The sequence below is a fragment of the Phoca vitulina genome, unplaced genomic scaffold (genome assembly GCF_004348235.1).
Source record: "Phoca vitulina isolate PV1807 unplaced genomic scaffold, GSC_HSeal_1.0 scaffold34, whole genome shotgun sequence".
Lineage (NCBI taxonomy): Eukaryota > Metazoa > Chordata > Mammalia > Carnivora > Phocidae > Phoca > Phoca vitulina.
The window spans coordinates 9,840,433-9,859,560 of NW_022589737.1; the positions used below are offsets into that span (position 1 = coordinate 9,840,433).

Here is a 19,128-nt window from a genome sequence, read left to right on the forward strand (position 1 = left end):
TATAAGAATTCTAGATATCCATGAAAATTTTTAAATGAGAAAGTTGAACCGGTTTCCATGAACATAACTTTTTTTATAGATCAGTTTTGGTGCTTAAAATAGCTACAATGCAATTTATGCCTCAGACTTAGTGATAATTTGTTCAAATTCTTGATAGGCACCATTGACTGGAAACTTTGTTCACACAAGTAGGCGATAAAAGTTTTAAAACCGTTTTTTACAACCACTCAAAAATTTATAACATTTGAAATTATATTTAAAGGCTCAAACAGTTCTTCCTTTTCTTTCACTGACAAAAGTAATGTTGGAATTTCTTGTAATAATTTAAATAGATATCTTATTGGACTTTTTCATACCAAGTATTTCAAAATAATGAATGTGTGTGCACTGTTAGAAAAGCCAGTTCGTCCACTGCTGAAGGGCACATCAGCCGCAAATGGTATGTGGACATATACATACGGGCCCTTCACCTACAGATGCACCTGCCAGAAGCCCCTGCTGAGCCTCCCATGCCCCCACCACAACATGTTGCACCTTGGCTGCATGTGGTGCCCTTGGCCCTTTTGTCGACCAGGAGCAGGGGCTGCGGGAGCAGATGTGCGTGGGACCTAGCACCTCCTCGGACATACTCAGAGCATCACAATGTGTAGTGTGTGCTCCATGTCCTGTGAGTGCTGGAGCCACTCTTTTGAGAATCTCCTCTGCACTGCTTGGGACTTCAAGGGCCAACCTGGTCCTCTGTCCTCAGGGCTGGTGCTCACAGACTCATGGTGCATGGACCTGTCTTGGCCCCCCTGGCTAGGAAGCTCTGCTCAGCATATTGCTTCCAGAGGCAGTTCTACATCCTCTCCACATTACTTAACCCTCTAGCGCTTCCTCCATCTGTCTCATTTTGAGCAGATGACATTTTTCTCTTATTTTACTGAGAAGGTTGAGATTATTCAGTGGAAATTCCCATTTCCCTTCTTCTGTATTTCAAATTCTCCATTCCTCATCTCTGTCTGTTTCTGGCCTCCTATTTTATTTTGCAAATATTTGGTCACTGCCCACCTTATGCTGGAAACAGTGTTAGGTGACGGGGGTGCATAGTGTGGATGAAGAAGAACAAGGCAGATCTCTTACACCTGGAGACTGCTGGGCCTGGCAGGAGGTGAGCAGGGACTCAGCTGACCCTCCCCAGGTAGGCCCTCTCTCCCCTGCATCTTCCACATCTCTCTCTCCTCCTGGCTGTGTCTCAGACACATTCCCGAGCCCCTCTTCTCTACAAAATCTCTGCAACATACCCTTACACCTGCTTGCTGTTCCCTCTCACTAACTGCCTAGTTTATCTGATGCTGGCGTTCCCTCTGACCCTCCCATCCCATTTGTCTTCAACTTCACAGCCTTTGGGGCCTGTTTTCTTCAAGGTCACCAAAGACTGAAAAGCTGGATCAGTGGCATTTCCTCAGCCCTCCCCTCCCTCAGCCTCTCTGCGTGATCAGACGAGGATGATCGCCTTTTACTCTGGCAACCCTTCTCCCTGCCTTGTCTCTCTGTGACACCACATTCTCTTGCTTCCTCCTACCCCCCGGGGGTTCCTTTTTATCACTACTAGAGTAGCCTGTCTGGAGAATGAAAAGTGGTGGGAGAGTGTGACTGAGCCCGAGTGCAAAAGCCAGGGAACCACGTCTTCTATGTCCTTAGATTCAAGGGCTTCTATTTATTTACCTTTAAATCTTTGGATTTTCCCCTTTGGTTTTTATCTCTTGACATTATGGGTAGGGAACATCCTCAGTAGCAGAAATGTGCCTTGTGTTTTTTAAAGAAACAGTAGGGAACAGGTTAGTGACCAGACACTGTTTTCCAGATCAGTTATTTGGATGAAATGCGAATTTCCAGAAGAGCCAGGCTGCCTGGGCTGTCCCTCCAGTCTCCTAGGCAGAGAAGCCACACCAATCTGTCCAGCATCCAAAGGCTCCAGCATCTCTCTTGGAAGGTCTATTCTCTACATTGTCAGGTCCAGCAGAGTCCTTTCCTCTTCTGCTCTATAAATGAGGATCTCTCCCAAAAGTTTGTGTAGAGTCTCTGTATTCTGCTCCTTTTTCTCTGACAACTCACCTATTCCAATGACACAAGCCTTATCTTCTCTGTAGTTGAAGTCCAAATTCATAACACTGTAGTCATTGTCTTGTGTAGATTTTTCCTGAAAGCAGGGCCTGAGAAAAGGTCTTGGAGGCAGACCATTTGTTTGGATAGTGATACCAAGGAACCAGGGTGAGAGGCTGGGGCAAGTGAAACAGGCAAGGAGGAGAGCTTTTCCAAGGGCGAGTTGCTGAGCTAGCCATCACTTCCATACCAGCGGTTGGACCAGCATAGTTATCATGCTGGACTGTTCTAGGTCTCTTGATGGGAAGTGGAGACTGGAGCTCTGTGATTCTGAGATTCGGCTTTTTCCAGCACTGAATTCTATAAGCATCTGAATTCTATGATGCTTAATCCCATCACAAAGAGTTTAGCTCCTGTACAACCTTAGGGTTGTCAAACCCTAATCTCCCCAAAGGTGGAGGCTCTCTGCCTGTCCTCTGTCAAGCTTTGTCCAAAACACCCGGGAACCTAATAAATGCTGTTCAATGAGATCCGTAGGTCAAGAACCCAGAAGGCCTTATCTCAGCCATCAGATGTGACTTCCGCAGGAAAAAAATTGACAGTAATGATGGTAATCCACACCCTTCAATGACAATGGTGAGAGTGGTGGTAATCCACGTCTATATAATTACAATGACCATGGTGATGGCAATTCATGTCTTTATAATGATTATTAATATAGATGATATTCTTGGGGCACCTGGGTGGCTCAGTTGGTTAAGCATCTGACTTGATTTTAGCTTAGGTCATGATCTCAGGGTCATGAGAGCGAGCCATGCGTTGGGCTCTGCACTGAGCATGGAGCCTGCTTAAGATTCTCTCTCTTCCTCTCCCTCTGCCCCTCCCCACTGCTCATGCACTCTCTCTAAAGTATGTATATATAGACAATATTCTTTACTTCTCCAAACCATCATGGGGATAAGACAAAGGGCACATCTAATTATCTTGACTTTACAGATGAGGGAGTTGAAGCTCTGAGAAACTAAAGTGACCTGCCCAAGATCCCCTTTCCAGTCGTCAAATCCAGGTATTCTGTCTCTTACTTTGGATCATCTAGGAATAGGCAGAAGGGGGAGAGGTGGTGGTGAAGGTGGTGGTGGATGGGGTGACTATTGCTAAGGGCCAGTAGAAACCCAGATGGGATGTGACCACAGGCACAAATTTAAGGTGCTCTGTGTGGAAAGACAAATGCTGCGACATTTGCAGAGGAGAGGGATGTGGGCCAAGCCCTTGATAGATATCAGCTGTAAAGCTGTGGCACCAACAGGTGTGCTTTTGGTCTGTGCATTGGTGGAGAAAGAGGAAAGGAGGGGCCATCCCAGCAAAGTGCAGACTGTGCAGCACTCCCAGAAGAGGTCCATACTGGATTAGAGACTATCCTGCCAAACACAGGACCATATGAGAGCTTCTGATAAATATAAAAACGTATTTTACATTGAGGAAGACCTGGAGGCCAACACCAAAACCACAGTGTGTCTTTATAGCTGCTGTATGTAACCCTATAGAATCAACTCCTACCTATTTCTCATTATAGAGTGTGGGCTTGAGCATTCTCAATAAATGCTTTTGCTGTCTTCCTTAGGTCCTGAGTAAACAAGCCCTCTAGAAATTATTTTACATAAGAATCTGGGCTGTAGATTTTAACCTGATTTTGAGTAAATGGCCAGGGGAAAACCATACTCAGGATTTTGTGAGAACTGTGTTTGAAGAAGGGGAAGGGACATGCTCACCAGCGTGATGCTGGGGACCATTACACACACATAGTCATTACAGGCTTTTGTTCACATAAAAGTTTAATCTGAAACTCCTCTACGAATTCCCTTGGGGTCATTCAGATTGGAGAGAGATGACCTTGTGCTATCCAGCAGGTGAGAGGAAGATAAGCTCTGTATCATCAGAGAGCAAAGTTCCAAGAGGCCATTTTTTGAAAGATACATTTGTCCAGTAACATATTTAAGATCAATAAGGATTTCATAGTGTTTATCCAGGGGAATAAAACATTAATGATCCTTTGGTTATTTGAACGCTGATTTCCTTTCTCTACTACTGACCTGAAGTACTCTCTTATTTGAAGTGGGGGCTAATATCTTCATCAAAGGGCTCAGAGAGGGAAAATCAGAGAGCAGTCCCCAGAATTCTGTAAATTCGATGTTAACTTGTTTCAGGTCGGTGTGTCACATGGTGTTCTTTCCTATGCGCCTCATTTAACCCTGTAACAACTCTGGGGGAGCAATAATGGGCAGGCCTGGCCCAGATGCCACAAGCAGAAATGCCAGGGTAGTGCTGGGGGTGTCCATGTCCTCAAACTCAGCCCTTCCCTGTAAGGTCCCACTGTTCTTGAGCTCTAATTGTTTTCCCCAACAGTTTAGTGGGATCCTCTGAACTCTCTACACAGGAGAGCTCTCGAAGTGCTGGTAGACCACTACCATCTCCTCTGAGAGGCTTGGTGAGAGCAAACACTGTTCCTCTTGTCAGACAGACCTGGGCTATTGCCTGCTTTCTTCACTGATGCACTGTGGACTGGGGCAAATTGCTTAATTTCTCTGATCCTTGGTTCTGTCATCTGTAAGATAGGGATGTTGGCAGTTCCACTTTGACGTGGTTGCTGTGTGGACTACATGGAGCAGGGTGTGGGCTCGCGCGGGCCAGTGACTGCCACATCACAAGAGCCCTGCAATTACTTGATGTGAATGTGTCATTAATATGAAAGGCACCGATTTCAGCCCCCAGATTTCAGCACCTCTGCTGTAGGAATGCATCACAACTTCTCACAGTGGCTTCAGCTAGGTGAGTTACGACACTGTGCTTATTGCTGTCATGTGTACAAAGGTTTAAAGCTCCAGCCTTCAAACTTGCAGACTGGTGTCAGTGGCCTAGAAAACCACCCAGGGGACAATATGGATGGACTTTTCTAACCCGCAGGGACCAAATTGTTGGGCAAGGTGAATCAGGCTTGTGTTAGCAACTTTCCCAAAGCAAGAGTCAAAGTTGGTCAGTCTACATAATTGCAAAACCTGTTTAAGAGCTCCCAAATCTTTTTTTAGTTCTTATATAGTTTCCTTTAAAAATGTTGCGCCAGCCAAGCTTGTGATGGCACAGATGGTATCATGGGGAAAATCCTGAACATCACCAGCTCTGAATCAAAAGTGATTCAGGAGAGTTAGATTCTGAATGGGAAGCAGTTTTAAGAATATTTTACTCAATTTATCTGCTATTTTTCTTTCTACATATGTAAAAGAGTAACATACAATAAAAGACATAGCCAAAATAAACCTAACAAGCTCTTTGAACAAATATAAAACAAAAATTATGTCATAAGAATGCATTGTCTCGATTTAATTGGCAGTCCCTTCTGTCTTAAGAAATAGTACATAAAATGTATTGTATGGTGACTAACATAACATAATAAAATAAAAAAAAAGAAATAGTACATAAAATTAAAAAAATACAATTGTTAATGTGTTACATTCAGTGAAATATAGTGTTTAGGTCAACCACAAATAAATAATTCTCATATGACATGGTCATGTAAGTTGTATTTCCTCTTCTTTGGATGAGCTAGTTTGATTGACAATGTTTCTTTGTGATGGGTAATTTTCTGTGTCAACTTGGTTAGGCTGTGGTGTCCAGTTGTTTAGTCAAATGTTAGTCTAGATGTTGCTGTGGAAGTATTTTGTAGATTTACTAAACATTTACAATCGGTTATTTTCCATAATGTGGGAGCAGGAGGGGCTGATCCAATCAGTCGAAGGCTTTGAGTCCCCAACACTGAGTTTACCTGAGGAAGAAGTAATTTTGCTTCCAAACTATAGCATCAACTCTTACCTGAATTTCCAACGTGCTGGCTTGTCCTATTGATTTTGGACTTGCTGGCCCCTAAAATCACATGAGCCAATTCCTTAAAAGTAATCTCTGTTTCTTCCCTATTGGTTCAATAGGAGAACCCAGACTAATACAATCTTTTAACATGTATTGGATAGAGTTGAACAGTATGACTAACGTGGAAGAGAAGAGGGGGGTAGACTTTTGGAGTTGTATATAGAGAAAACTTGCCTTAACGTAGACTATTTTTGCACCAGCTTGTTGCGTGGCAGGTTGACTTTACTTGGTGACTCTCACTGTAAACCCCACACCTCCTCACCACCATGTACAGACCCTTATAACCATCCCAAATAATTTCTATTTCATTGACTGTGCCCTTTGCTTCAGGCATCCTTTATAACTCAGTGGACCATCACGTGGTGCTACGCTCACATCTGCAGGCCCTGAAAGTCCTGGAGGCAGTGACTTCTGCCAGTGCAGGTGTGGTGGCGCTGATGTCCTTGTCACCATCAGGCATGGAGTGGCCATCTCACTGCAGCTCAGGGTCTCCAGAGTCAATTGCTCTGGGCTCAGGCTGCATGCACATGGGCAGAAGTGAATGAACTGTATTAATAGTTTCCCCAGCATAATCCATCATCCCCTCGACAATGCATTTCTGACAGTTAATTAGAATCCACACAGTGGAATAACGAACATCGTGTTTAGAATTACAATCTATTGCTAACCAACAGATCAGACAGCCTGTTGTCTTGTGTCACCCTGGATGTCTTAAGTGTTCAGCTTCCGATGCCTGGTTAGCACTCTTTAGCCAATAATTTTGCTAAATGGTTTCAGATGGCTGAATCACACTGAGGGGGTGGGACCTGTACCTGTCCATGGACAGGAGTCCAAGGAGGGAGAGGAGGAAAGCTGCCGGTGCCGAAGGCAGCAAAGGATTCTTTCCCCTGGGCCTTGTCTCCTGAGCCTGATGATTGGAGTACAGGAAGTCTGAGCAACAAAACGTGAGTTACAAGGGGACTCAGGGATATTCAGTTCAATCCTTTCTTCATTCAGAAGCTTCCCGGGGAGGTAGACGTGGCCTCCTAACTCCCAGCCTGCTGTACTTTCTTCTGCTCCCCTACCCAGGTCAGGGGTGTTGCTGCTTTTTGGGCTCAGGCAGCTCTCACCAACTTCTCAGCTGGCTAAGGGAGGATGCTGGGGTCCTCATTAGAGCAGTCAGCTGCTTGGCAAATCGAGAGTCTTCCTGTCTGGCTGACCCCACTGTCTCTGGCCCCACTGAGAAGGCAGCTACCCCTACCACCCGGCTCTACCTGGTGAAGTTTGGCTCTTGTCCTGTTGCCACCTTATGGGTGGCCTGTCCCACACCAGAGACCAAGAGGAGTGTGCTTGTGGGGCAAGGACCCTGAGGGTCCAGCTCTGGGAGACTCATTATCATTCAACAACTTGGTGTCGGTGGCCCCCAAAAGAAGTGTTCTGCGTTCTGCCATATTCTTGTTTGGGGGTATGCTGAGGCCCCCGCAGTGGTTCCCAGGGTGCCCCTGAGGTTAGAACCCATCTCCACAGTGTTGGGTGATCCCGGCTTTAGCTATGGAACTAGACCTGTGCGCTTAGGGCTCTCTGAGATTCAGTTTCCTTATCTGTACAACAATGGGCATAAAACAAGTATTTATTTCTTAAATTCTAAAAAAAAGGAATAATGTAATCAGGTAAAGTGTTCAATAAATATGTGGTCTGTGTGTGTGAGAGAGGAAAAGAGAGAGAGAGAGAGTTCACTTTCGTGATCACTTACATTTATTCTTGGTTCCCCCAACATGGGCAGGAAGCTGCATCCTTGGGAGAGATGGCACCTTCCCTTCATGCCTTGGGGGTGGGTGGACATATCTTTAGATCACTTCTGACTTAACAGAGCACTTTGCTGGCCTAAGGACATGAAATGTCAGAATCAGTTTAAGAATAGGTTAGAGACAACCAGAATTCACTTTATTCTAGCCATTCAGACTTGGAGGTGTGGTCGTGTGCTGATTAAGTGCTTCTCACCTGGCAGGGGGAAAAAAAACCTTAGTGTGTGCTGGTTTCAGTGGAGTAAATACTCTTGCCATGCTGATTGTGAGCTTCCAGTGTGGTCACTCATCTTGGAGTTGGAAGAAATGAGCACAATTGGCTCTCACGAGTGGGTCTGAGTGGGCTCCAGCACCACTGGGGAGGTGTAGATACATTATAAGTGGGGTTTAGGCTGCTTGGTGGTTGAGTACCCCCTTATTAGCCACCTGTCATCCCACCCTGAGCTGTCAGGCTGTGCCGAAGGTGGGGCTACCCGTTCTCCCAGCTATTTCCTAAGTACCTTGCTCCAGGGCTGGAACCCGCAGTGGCACTGGTTGGTTCAGGGGGCCCATGCCGCAGCCCCCGGATCTCTGAGATCCTGCATGGAATAGCTATCCTGGTATCCCCTGCTGGGTGGCATTTACCACCTTTGTAACTGCATTCCCCACTCTCCCATCCTTTTCTGGTCCATAGCCAGGCGTGTTGTAGGCGTTTTATGAATGTCTATTCAATGACAGGCGTTTTCAGTCACGAGTCACCCGTGGGCACAGGCGAGGAAAATCTCTGAAGCTTCCCTTTACCCGAGCCCTGGAAAAGCCTGTAAGGGCCTTTGTCTTTCCCGTCAGCACTGTGGGCTCTCACTCAGGGGCTTGCTTGTTCCTCTTCTGTATTTAGCAGTGACAGACAACCCAGTCCCTCTGTGCTCGTGGCAGGCTGGCTCTAAAGTGATTCTGCTCCGCCCCACACCCCACTACTGGGGGCTGGGTTCACAGCTCCTTCCAAATCCTCTAGACTAGGGCCTGACCCAGAGAAGCCTGCCGAGTGGACAGGGCTCCACTCCCCAGCTCCTTGCTCCGGAGGCAGGAGGAAGACACACTTGAATGACTCAGAGTTGCAACACCTTGCTATGGCTTTATGAATAAATTGGGTGCCTTGCAGAAAGATCACTGTATCTCTGATGCAAATCCCCACAAGACAAGAAATATAGATTCCTCTGTTGTAATTACAGCAGCATCTTGATCTGCCTGTGGTGATTAAAGTGTAACCAAACTGCCATTTACTTTCATTCTAGGCCATTTCCAAATTGTGTTGTGTAAAGACATCTCGATACAGAAATACTCCCTGCAGCTCAGGCCCTGTTGGGAGGGACTGCATTCTGAAAACTCAGGCTTCTGCTGGGGGATGAGCTCCGATTTGGCCACGTAGGGTGCCTGCGCCCCTGCCACCCCTGCCTCCTTGTCTTGGCCTCTCTCACTCCGGAGACTGTTCCTGTTCTACACTTTGGGAGCCTCTTCCATCCTCCCATCTACTGATGGAGAAGCTCAAACTGCATCTTAGAGAGGATGAACCCCTTGCCACATCCCCTTAATGAAGGCCCAGAAAAGAACTGTTTTGGGAAGGTTCCGCCCACCCATTCCCTTTGGGGGGCAATGCCCTTTGCCTTTGATGGCTTCTCCAATGAAGACGGCTTCTACCGGAGGTGCGGCCGCCCTGTCTGCAGAACTCTCCTAAGCAACACAGGGCTTACCTAAGCCAGAGGGAGAAAGGCAGGAGGCCTCATGTTAACAGAGGTGTTTGGGGGCATGAGCTGGGAGGAGGCCAAAGGAGCAGCCAAGGGGCAACCAGGGATTTAGTCCAGCCAAATTGGCGGGGCTGGCCCCTGTGAGCTTGCTGTCACTGCCATGGCAGCCAAGCAGCCTGAGTCATCTGCGTTCCCTGTAGCAGTTCATCCAAAAGCTTGAGAGCCCATCTGCAGGGTGGCTCTCTGGCCAGCACTGTGCCTGCAGGGGAATTGGGAGGGGGCCCTGTTAACAGGTGGTAAGGCTGATTCAACATAATCAGTGGAGAACCTCCAGGAACACCTTTTCATCCTTTTGGCCCTGGGAGGAGAAAGAAACATGGATATGGTCTATAGGTTGGAAAAATGCATTGGCCCCTGGGAGACAAAGGGGGTGGGGGCAGAGGAGGGGTTATCAGCTTCTGTTGTCCACCTGTAGATGAAAGAGGTTGCTTTAGGTTATATAAGGTCCTTACAAATCTGTGATCCTTGAAGATTCCAAAATAAGAAGCAAGGAAAAAGGTGCTGAGTAAACAGGAAATATATCTGTTGTTTCAGAGGAGAAGCTATGTACTTGCTGTGGTGTGTGTGTGTGTGTGTGTGTGTGTGCAAATGGTGTGAGCTCTCGAACTGTTGGGATGAACAGAGCAGGAGAGGAGAGTCTGGTTGCCCAGGACTAGGAAACCTGGAGATCCCCATTCTAGAACTGCTACCTATCGTCCAGGACCGAAGGGACGGTCTTGGGGAAAATTCTGAGCATATTAATTATGAAGCTGCAGAAACCTCCTTTCTTTCAAACTGCCTACTCTTAGGACCTACTAACAAGACATGGAAGCTCACAGCAAGAGCAAGCCAGCATGAAGAAGGTCTAAGGAATGGCCTAGGACAGTTGGGATAGACAGCAGAGACGGCCAGCTGAGGTCATCTTGGCAGGAGAAAGTCAAGTCCCTGGGCTGTGTTTTCTGCAACCTGAGGACTCCTCGAGGGGCTGTATCTTCTCTCCATGGGACCAACACAGGGCCCTGCACACATGCTGGCTCAGTGCAAAGAGGTCAAACCACAGGTAAGACAAATAGCCAGTTGAAACCCAAACTGTCCCCCCAAACCTGTTCCTCTTTATCTTGGTGCACGGCCCTGCTCAATGCCTGTTCCCCAAGAGCACATATCACCACTGTCCCCCCCATACCCCATCAAGCTCCAGTGATGACAGATTTTACCTCCCTCAAGCCCACACTCTTTTCTCCAGCCCTGGTATCACCACTGTGGTTCCACTATCATTTCTCACCTGTCTGTAGAAGCAGCCTCCTCACTGACCCCTGAGCTCTTGTTAAGTTTGTGAATCTATGCCCATTATCCCTCTGCTCTAATCCTTCAAGGACTTCCCACTGCCTGCAGGATAAAGTGCCATGCAACTTTCTGGGTCTTCATGATCTGAACTCCACTTACTGTTCCAATGTCATTCCCCTCTGCCCTGCTCCCCAGGCTTCCAGACAAACGAAACTTACCCTAAAGCACTGCACTCTCTCTTCCTTGGATGTTTGCATCTCCTGTTTCCTCTGCCTGTAATCCTCTTATCCCCTTGCCTTGGCCAACTCCTTGACTTCCAAGCTTGGCTTGACATGAGCTTCTGTGGATACTTACACTGCAGTCCCAGCTGGGTGCTCCTGAAGGACCCTCTAAGTATCTCAGATGACCTGTTAATGCACCTGTCTCTTCATAGGCCTGGGAGACTCTTGAGGTCAAGAACCATGGCTGGTCCTGGTGCCTCACACAGTGCCTGGTCCACAGTCAATCCTCAAATGCTATACTGTATTTTCTTGGATCTAAGGAAACTCCTTAGGGTAAGACATGCCATCTGCTTGCATTGTAGGAGGATATGGACATTAAATGTCTGCCCGATTATTTTTGACTATGCATTTATCTAAGCTACTGTATGCTTCTTCAGGAAGGACTGGGATTAATGTTTGGGTTTGCCTTCATTACATTTGGAACGGAAACGTTCTTCACCATGGGAGCTGTGTTGACCGTTCTGCAGAGCCTCACAATGGCCACTGTGTTCCTCAGGATATGCTTGATGCAGACCCCTGGAGCACTTTAGGATTGCCAATGTAATTTCAAGAATATTGAAAAATACCGTGATTTCTTCTGCTTTTGCTATTTGATTGAACTCAGTTTTTCTTTTTTCTTTTTTTTTCTATATTGACTTATGTATTGCTGGAAGTGAAACAGCCTGTCTCAAAAATGAGTCTTAACACTTTTGACAGATGCTGTTCTGCTCCTGAGTGATAGTCCTTCAAGACGTGTTCTGTGGTCCATCCCTTCCCAGGTTTGAGGATGCTGCCGTCTATGTTGGAAGCTGGGCAGCTTCAGGTGCCTGTCATTACACCACAGGTAAATGAATGGCAGTCTCCAGGATGCATGATTACTTTTCTTTCCAATGCTCTGTCATGGGGTTGTCTTTCTGAAGACATTTTTGGTGAAAATTACTGATTCACATAAAAGAGAAAACTCTACTTATGTGATACCACCAAAGGAAATAACCAATTGAAACTTCTGTTGAATGGATACTTTGTATTCTTTTTATACTTCCTACAAACGTGCAAAAACACCTTTGTTCAGACTTACTTCTCTACTTGCTCTCTAGCAAGTTTCTCTGGATCTTAATTGTAAGACACATTTGATTTCATAAATGTTTATCAGTGAAACTTAATCTGATGTAACCTGAGAGGGGAGGGTCATGGTAAATGAAGCCAAAATGACCCTGACTCTTTTTACTAAGGCTTGGTAGTGTCTACTAGACCCCTGAATGGTTATTTAATTGTCTCTGTGAGTGTTGTGTTTCCTCTCACGTCCACATCGTCCACATCCCCATATAGACAAGGGACTCCCCAGGGCTGGGGTGGCGACTTCCCCCTATACTCTAGCTCCTATTCGGCTGTGTTCCCAGAGGTTTCTGGGAAGAGCAGGTGTCCCCAGCCCAGACGCAGAGGATGAACATTCCCCATCTAAGGAAAGGCTTCTGTTGTCTTTATTGTGAAGAGAGGCACCACAAGGTCTGGTTTTCCTAGCCTGGTGGTCCATCAGTTCCAGCCTTCAGCATAACTCCTTCACCTCATATCAGGAATTTTCTTTACATCTTTGATGAGTTCAAGCTCTACTGGTCCTGTCTGCTCCATTTATTTATATGGTCCCTCCTTTTTCAGTATCTGTTTATATAGGCTAGAGGGGCTTTGGAAGACAACGCCAGCAGGCGGGAAGCCTGGGGGATAGAGAGCCCTTCTGTTGGGGTCTGCGGGGGAAGGGCAGTCTATCCCTGTGGGCTGTGGTGCCTGCATCATGTCCTATAAGCCTCTTCTCTCCCCAAGCAGGGTCATGGGTGGAGCCCGTGCCTCATTCTAGTTAAGTCTTCCTCCTGGGTCTCTTCTTCCGCTCTCTAGCCTATTTTCCGGGCATCCCTGGACATGGAGGAGGACTCAGTGAGTGGTAAGATCCAGGAAGAGACAGTGACCTCAGGGAACAACAATTATTCAGGTTTGAAAAACCAAAACCAAAACCACTGCATCAGTGAGACAGAACACCTGGGTTTCCCGTGGCTTCTTTCCTCCTAAGGTCTCCATAGCTGTGCCTTCCCACCGTCCTTGCTGCCAGAGAACAGAGAGAGGGAGGGACGTTGTAATGACAACTTCAGGAATCATCCATTTGAATCATTATTTGCAAACTGCAAAGCAATCTTATTCAGTATGTCACAATCACTTCTCACATTATCACTGTGACATTCATTGTAGTCCACTTTTTACAGACACGGGCAATGTAGGTTTATTCATTCATTTATTTATGTATTTATTCATCCACTCAAGAAGCATTCGCCGAATATATAATACATACATATCTCTGAGCTACGTTGTGTAAGGAATGCTCTCTGAGAGCACATAATCCAATGGGCAAAATACAATATAGTAATATAAAATATGAAAATGTGAAATGTAAAAATAATAAAAGAAGAGTAGAGGTAAAAATTGCTGTGGGATCACATGTGAAAGGGGCAATTAAATCTGACAGGAATTTCGAGTATTATTTACGGGGAAGGGCAAGTGGTCTGCTGTGGTGGTATATAGGGGACAGAGAGGGCTGGATGGGGCAATGAGGCTAAAATTTCTTTTGGGAACTGAGAGAGGGCGAAGGTTTTGAAATGCCAGGCTAGAAAAATTGTACTTTGAGAGCAATGGGGATCCTTGGAAGACATTTGAGCAGGGAGTGAGGGTCTTGACCCTCTCTGGATGGAATGGGAGAAACAAGGAATCCAAAGGAGGGCCCAAGGTGCGAGGTGACCATTGCCTGAGGCCCCTCAGGGGTAGCCAGTAGTGGGTGAGTATTGAAACCCCAAATCCTTGGTTCTTTCACTGCCTTTTCTTGGAAAATGTCCCATATTATGAGTAAGGAATGGAAGCAGGGAGAAGTGGGGGACTGCATGTCAGTCACCCTGGGGTCAACACCAGTGAGGGGTGGCCAGCTTGCTACTGGGCCCATGACTTGTTCACTCTTTTGTTTTTAGTGCCCTGCCCAGTGCTGACAAGCAGCGAAGTGTGCAGCAGAGGGGAGCAGGGATCGCCCCAGGGCCTCCTCATTCAGGAGGTTGCGTTGCCCTGGATGTGAGAGCTCAGCCAAGTGTTCTCCAGGTCTCCCCCTTAGAACACACTTTTACAGAGGGCCTGGAGCATGGCAGCTAAAACAAAGGACTTTCCTCTTGCTCCTGGCCCCTCCTCACAGCCTGGGCCAGGGCATGAAGTAGGCAAAGTCCAGCAGGGCTGGCCCCTGTGCAGGTGCCATAAGCAGCGAGGAAGGAGATAGCAGTCAGCTGAGGGAAGGGACCCCTGCAAGAGCTTAGCTCTGGAGTGCTTGCCCTGCAGACGGCTGATATTGTCATCTTTGTCAGATCTGAATTCCCAGAGGTGACAGCTTTGACTTCAGATCTGCTTCTTTAATTGAGTCTTTGTCACTCCATTGATGGTAATTTACACATCCAATAACTATAGCTAGTGTGGATTGAGGCGTGGGTGATGAGACTGGAGCCGGGCTGCAGATGCCAAAACCTTGTGGGAGAGCCATCTCCCTACAGCTGGGGCCCTAAGCTGGGGTTTCTGGATGCCCTGCTGCCTGAGGCTCAGGTTGGGGAGCCCCAGGGTTCTTTTATCATTTACCAAACATCTTCTGAGCTCCAAGTCAGCTAAGGAGGATGGGGATATAACAGTCCATAATAAATGGCCCTTGTTTTCTAAGAGTTTCTAGTCTGATGAGAGAAATAACTAGACTTTGAGACTGCATGTGAGGTCCTCATAGAGTGCTTCTGTGCTTTGGGATCAGGGAGCCAAACAACCCCCTTTGATTCATCTATATCCAATTTAATTCAACCACCAGTGCTGAGCACCTGTTTCTGGTAAAAACACTGTGCAGTGATGGGCTGGATGTGGGGAAGCAGAGACTGCAAAACTATCGCGCTATGTATCAACAGGGCTAGCTGCTCTTTCGTCCTTTCTCCCTCTCTCCCTCTCCCTCTCTTTCTCTCTCGTGCTTCCCACCCCCCCACCTGTCCCCCTCCCTCCCTCCCTCTCCTGGCTCTCTCTTTCTCTCTCTCTCCCTCTCTTTCGATTTCTCCTCTCATCCTTTTTCATTCAGTCGAGCAACAAATATTGGTGGTGCTCTCACTATACTCAGACTCCCTGTTTCAGATCTGGGTAAGAATGGTGAGCTCAAACTGATTCCATCTTGTCCTCATGGAATTTACCCAAGTGTGTGGGAGACACAACCATTAATCAAATAAGTACCCAAGTGTGTATTTAGGAACTGTGCTGAGAAGGGTGCGGGGAGCTGTAAGAGTGACTCATGGGCTGGTCTCATTGATGGGCCCCAGGGGGGTGGGCACATGCCCCGGCAACTGTGGAACATTCAGACCTTTTATTCTTTATTGTTGGTGAATGAATGTTACATTATGTATTCATATGCCATATATACCTATATATTATAATACTGTATTATGCAATACATATTATATTACGTATACACATATATATGTATATTTTAAATTGCAACCTGAAGAGTATGATTTCTGGCAATATAAATGAGTCTGTTTAGAAAGCTGAACATTGACAGAAAATGTAAATTGACTCTCAAAGATTTAACATATTAAAAGAGACTAGGGAAATACTAGAAGAAAACGTGAGTGAATGTATAATCTTTGGGTGGATAAGGCTTTTCAAAAACATGAAGGAAACAATTCATAATTCTGGTCACCCAAAATTTTAGAGCTTTAGCAAACCACCGAGGAAGCCGAGTGACAAGTGACAAACCAGCGGGCTCCTGCTTCACAGGTGGCAGGCTGCTGGCTGAGCCCCACTGGCAGGGGTGGGGCAGCTTAACTGCACGCGGGGTACTGCCCGCCTTCCGCACCAGTTGGTAAAGAACTGCTTCCCTGAACCTTTTAGTGACATATGCCCCGTCTCTGGCTCCCCTTGGACCAGTCCCCCTCCAACATCCAGGAATTTGCAGGTTAATGCTTCTAGGATCCTGCTCCGATGCAACAGCTGATTTTTGCCCTAATTGGTTGATGCCCATGCTACACGATTGTCAAAATATTTCCAATTTTACCGTATTCTTAACATAATATTACTGAATGCTTATTATGCGCTAGGTACTATCTTATCTATGTTGGACTCTCTAATTCATATAATCCTCACAACAGCTTTGGGAAGGGGATATTAATATTATGCCAGGCTGCAGATAAACAGAGATATGGAGAGGGCAACTACCCGGGTGCCCAGGGTTAGATAGTTTGAGAAAAGTGGAGTGAGGTTGAACATAGGCAGTCTGGCTTTAGATCTGATACTTTTTTTTTTTTTTTTTAGAAAAGCCTGAATGAATTAAGACACTAAGTTAATAAGTCAAAAATAAAGAACAGCTAAAATTACAGAAAAATTTCATAAATACAATGAAAATGCTAAAGCGGAGATATTGTCCCCAGTCTTTTGTTTTTACATTTTTATTATTGATGTATAGTTGACATACAATATTATATTAGTTTCAGGTACACAACATAGTGATTTGACAACTCTACACATTATGCAGTATGGAGCCAATACTCTTAGCCGTGGAGCATCACTGCCTTTTCCAAATCAGCAAGAACAAGGAGGAGAACAACCCAATAGAAGAATGGGTGAAAGGTTTGAACAGGTAATTTGCACACACACAGACACAGAAGAGATACATTTGCACAATAAACATATGCCAAGGTTTTCATCTTCACTAAAAATTAGATAAATACAAATAGCAGCAATTATGAGATATTTTTCTATTATCATATTGGGAAAAAAATTTAGAGTTGGACAAAGCCCAATGTTAGAAATGTTGTGAAGACTTGGACAGTCTTATTAGTAGGGGTTATTGTGATGTTTTGGGGGTAATTTGGTAATATGCATCAAATTTATATGTTTACCCTTTGAAACAAATCTACTTTTAGGTTTACTATAAGTACAGAATTACCACATTGCAGAAAGGTATGTACTCAAAGATATTCATAAAAGTATTAACTATTATCACAAAACATTGGAAATCACCAGAATGCCCACCAATAGTGAGTTAGTAGAACAAACAATGGCAAATTTTTACAATAAAACATTGTCACCCTCAGAAATCGTGATCAAACCAAAAATGCCTGAATGACATTTTGCATGAAATAAGAGCACAGAACAGTGTGTATAGTAGGAGACCACCTGTAGAAAATTAGATGCATATGAGTGCATGTATATGCAGGGGGATGATCTGGAGGGAATATCATTGAAGAGTAAATGGTGGGTGTCTCCAGGTGTGGAAGATCTTTTTCTCTCCTGTTTTGGGGGCAAAATTCATATTGTTTGAATTTTTAATTAAAACGGTAAATATAGTTAAATAAAAGAACTATCAGTAAGATATTGGCTACAGCTTCTGGTTGAGACTTCTGGAAAGCATTGTGCTTCCTTTAGAAAAAGTTTTTCAAATTACAAGTTAAAATCCATTACTCATTCTAAAATCAGTGTGTAGGTTACAGACAGCATTTAAAAATGAAACAAAAACAAACGTACAAAGTTGAGTGTTATTTTGTGAAATAATAAAAATGTAGTAAGTGTGTTGTGCTTTGCGAGGTAAGATGTTCTCCAGGGTCAAACACACTGCTTTGGGGTATGCTAAAACTATGCTTCTGGTCAGCCAGATTCCCGGGATACAGACACTGAGGAGGTTCTTTTGCCTCCAGTTCTCTGGAGCAAAGAAAATAAAGGGCCCAAAGAGAAGAGGGCTGGCTTTTTTCCCCTGGTCCATGGAACCCAAAGTTGCCTTTCTCCTTCTTTTTACCCAAAGCACTAAATGTACTATGGGTTTGTTGAAAGTATGTTTCTTACTAGCAGCGTCAGGTATTATGGAGACACAGTTTTTCCAAACAGAACCAATAGCTTGCTGAGGGCAGGGCTGCTTACATAGCAGAACTGCATGTTTTACCTCAATCTTGCAATGTGAGAACCCCAATGTTGGCAAGATGCAGGGCCACCTTGTGAGATTTGTGTAGAGAATAATTTAAGGTTTCTTCTTGATCACATAAAGCATTATGTTAGTAATGAGCCCAAAAGAAGCCTATAGGTAGAAAGACTGTGCACAGCAATAATAATACCAATACTACTCATAAAATATTTTATAATCCAAATGCAAATATAACCTAATAACAACAAGTCATTGCAAAGGGTTATATTAATCATTTTTTTTTCTTCTGTATTTTATGATGCTTTGACAACTTGGAGCCTTGTGACTAGCGGAGGGATGGCCCTAACTAATAACTAATTCCTAGAGATAGCAAACAACTTGCCTGAGTGCATGTCTTTGATATTCAAACCAACAAATCCGGAGCCCATACTCCTACCTGCCTGCTATTTATGATCAGGCTCCTGCAGTCTGAGATACTATCCCCTGCCCTAAATCTCCCCAGGGCCAGGTACTGGACAACTAGTAACCACCTTTATAACCCAGAAGCTGCCCAAATCCTCAAACTATCCAGTCCCCAGCCTGCTCAGCTGCACACCCTGCTTCACCCATGACTTCCCCCAACAACCACAATAAAGGCTTTGTTCATGTTGTTTTCCTCTTGCTCCTTCTGATTCCTGACAGATCCTGGTGCTTCCCTGTGGCCTTCTGTGGTATGGCATATGCCTTTCTCTTGGGAACTGTAAGTAACAAACTATCTTTTCAGTGGCAACAATTTCCTGATTTGTTTGCCTTACCATGCCTGATTATAACAACTGGGTACACTTTCAAACAAGTGTCAATCGATGCGGAGTAACGTAGGCACTCAAAATTCCCAGATTATTCAGAATTATTAATAGTAGGCTCAAGCCATTTGAAGATTTACATCCCCACTTTGCTAATAGATTTCATACTGTAGAGAACTTATTCTATGAGCAGAGGAGCGCCTTGGAAGGTGAATGGTGTTTAAACTCCATCAGAATGAAATCCAGAGATTCGCACAGCTGTGATCTTAATGATTCCTATAAGAGTTAGCTCAAGAGATC

At 45.2% G+C, this 19,128-nt stretch overlaps 1 long non-coding RNA gene across 1 annotated transcript; it reads left to right on the plus strand.

Moving 5' to 3' along the window:
* Window positions 1-11,320: 11,320 nt before the first annotated feature.
* Window positions 11,321-18,912, plus strand: LOC116645755. Its single transcript, XR_004302025.1, has 4 exons — window positions 11,321-11,385; window positions 11,809-11,935; window positions 16,617-16,768; window positions 18,728-18,912. It is a non-coding gene; the product is annotated as an uncharacterized LOC116645755 (long non-coding RNA).
* Window positions 18,913-19,128: the final 216 nt, after the last annotated feature.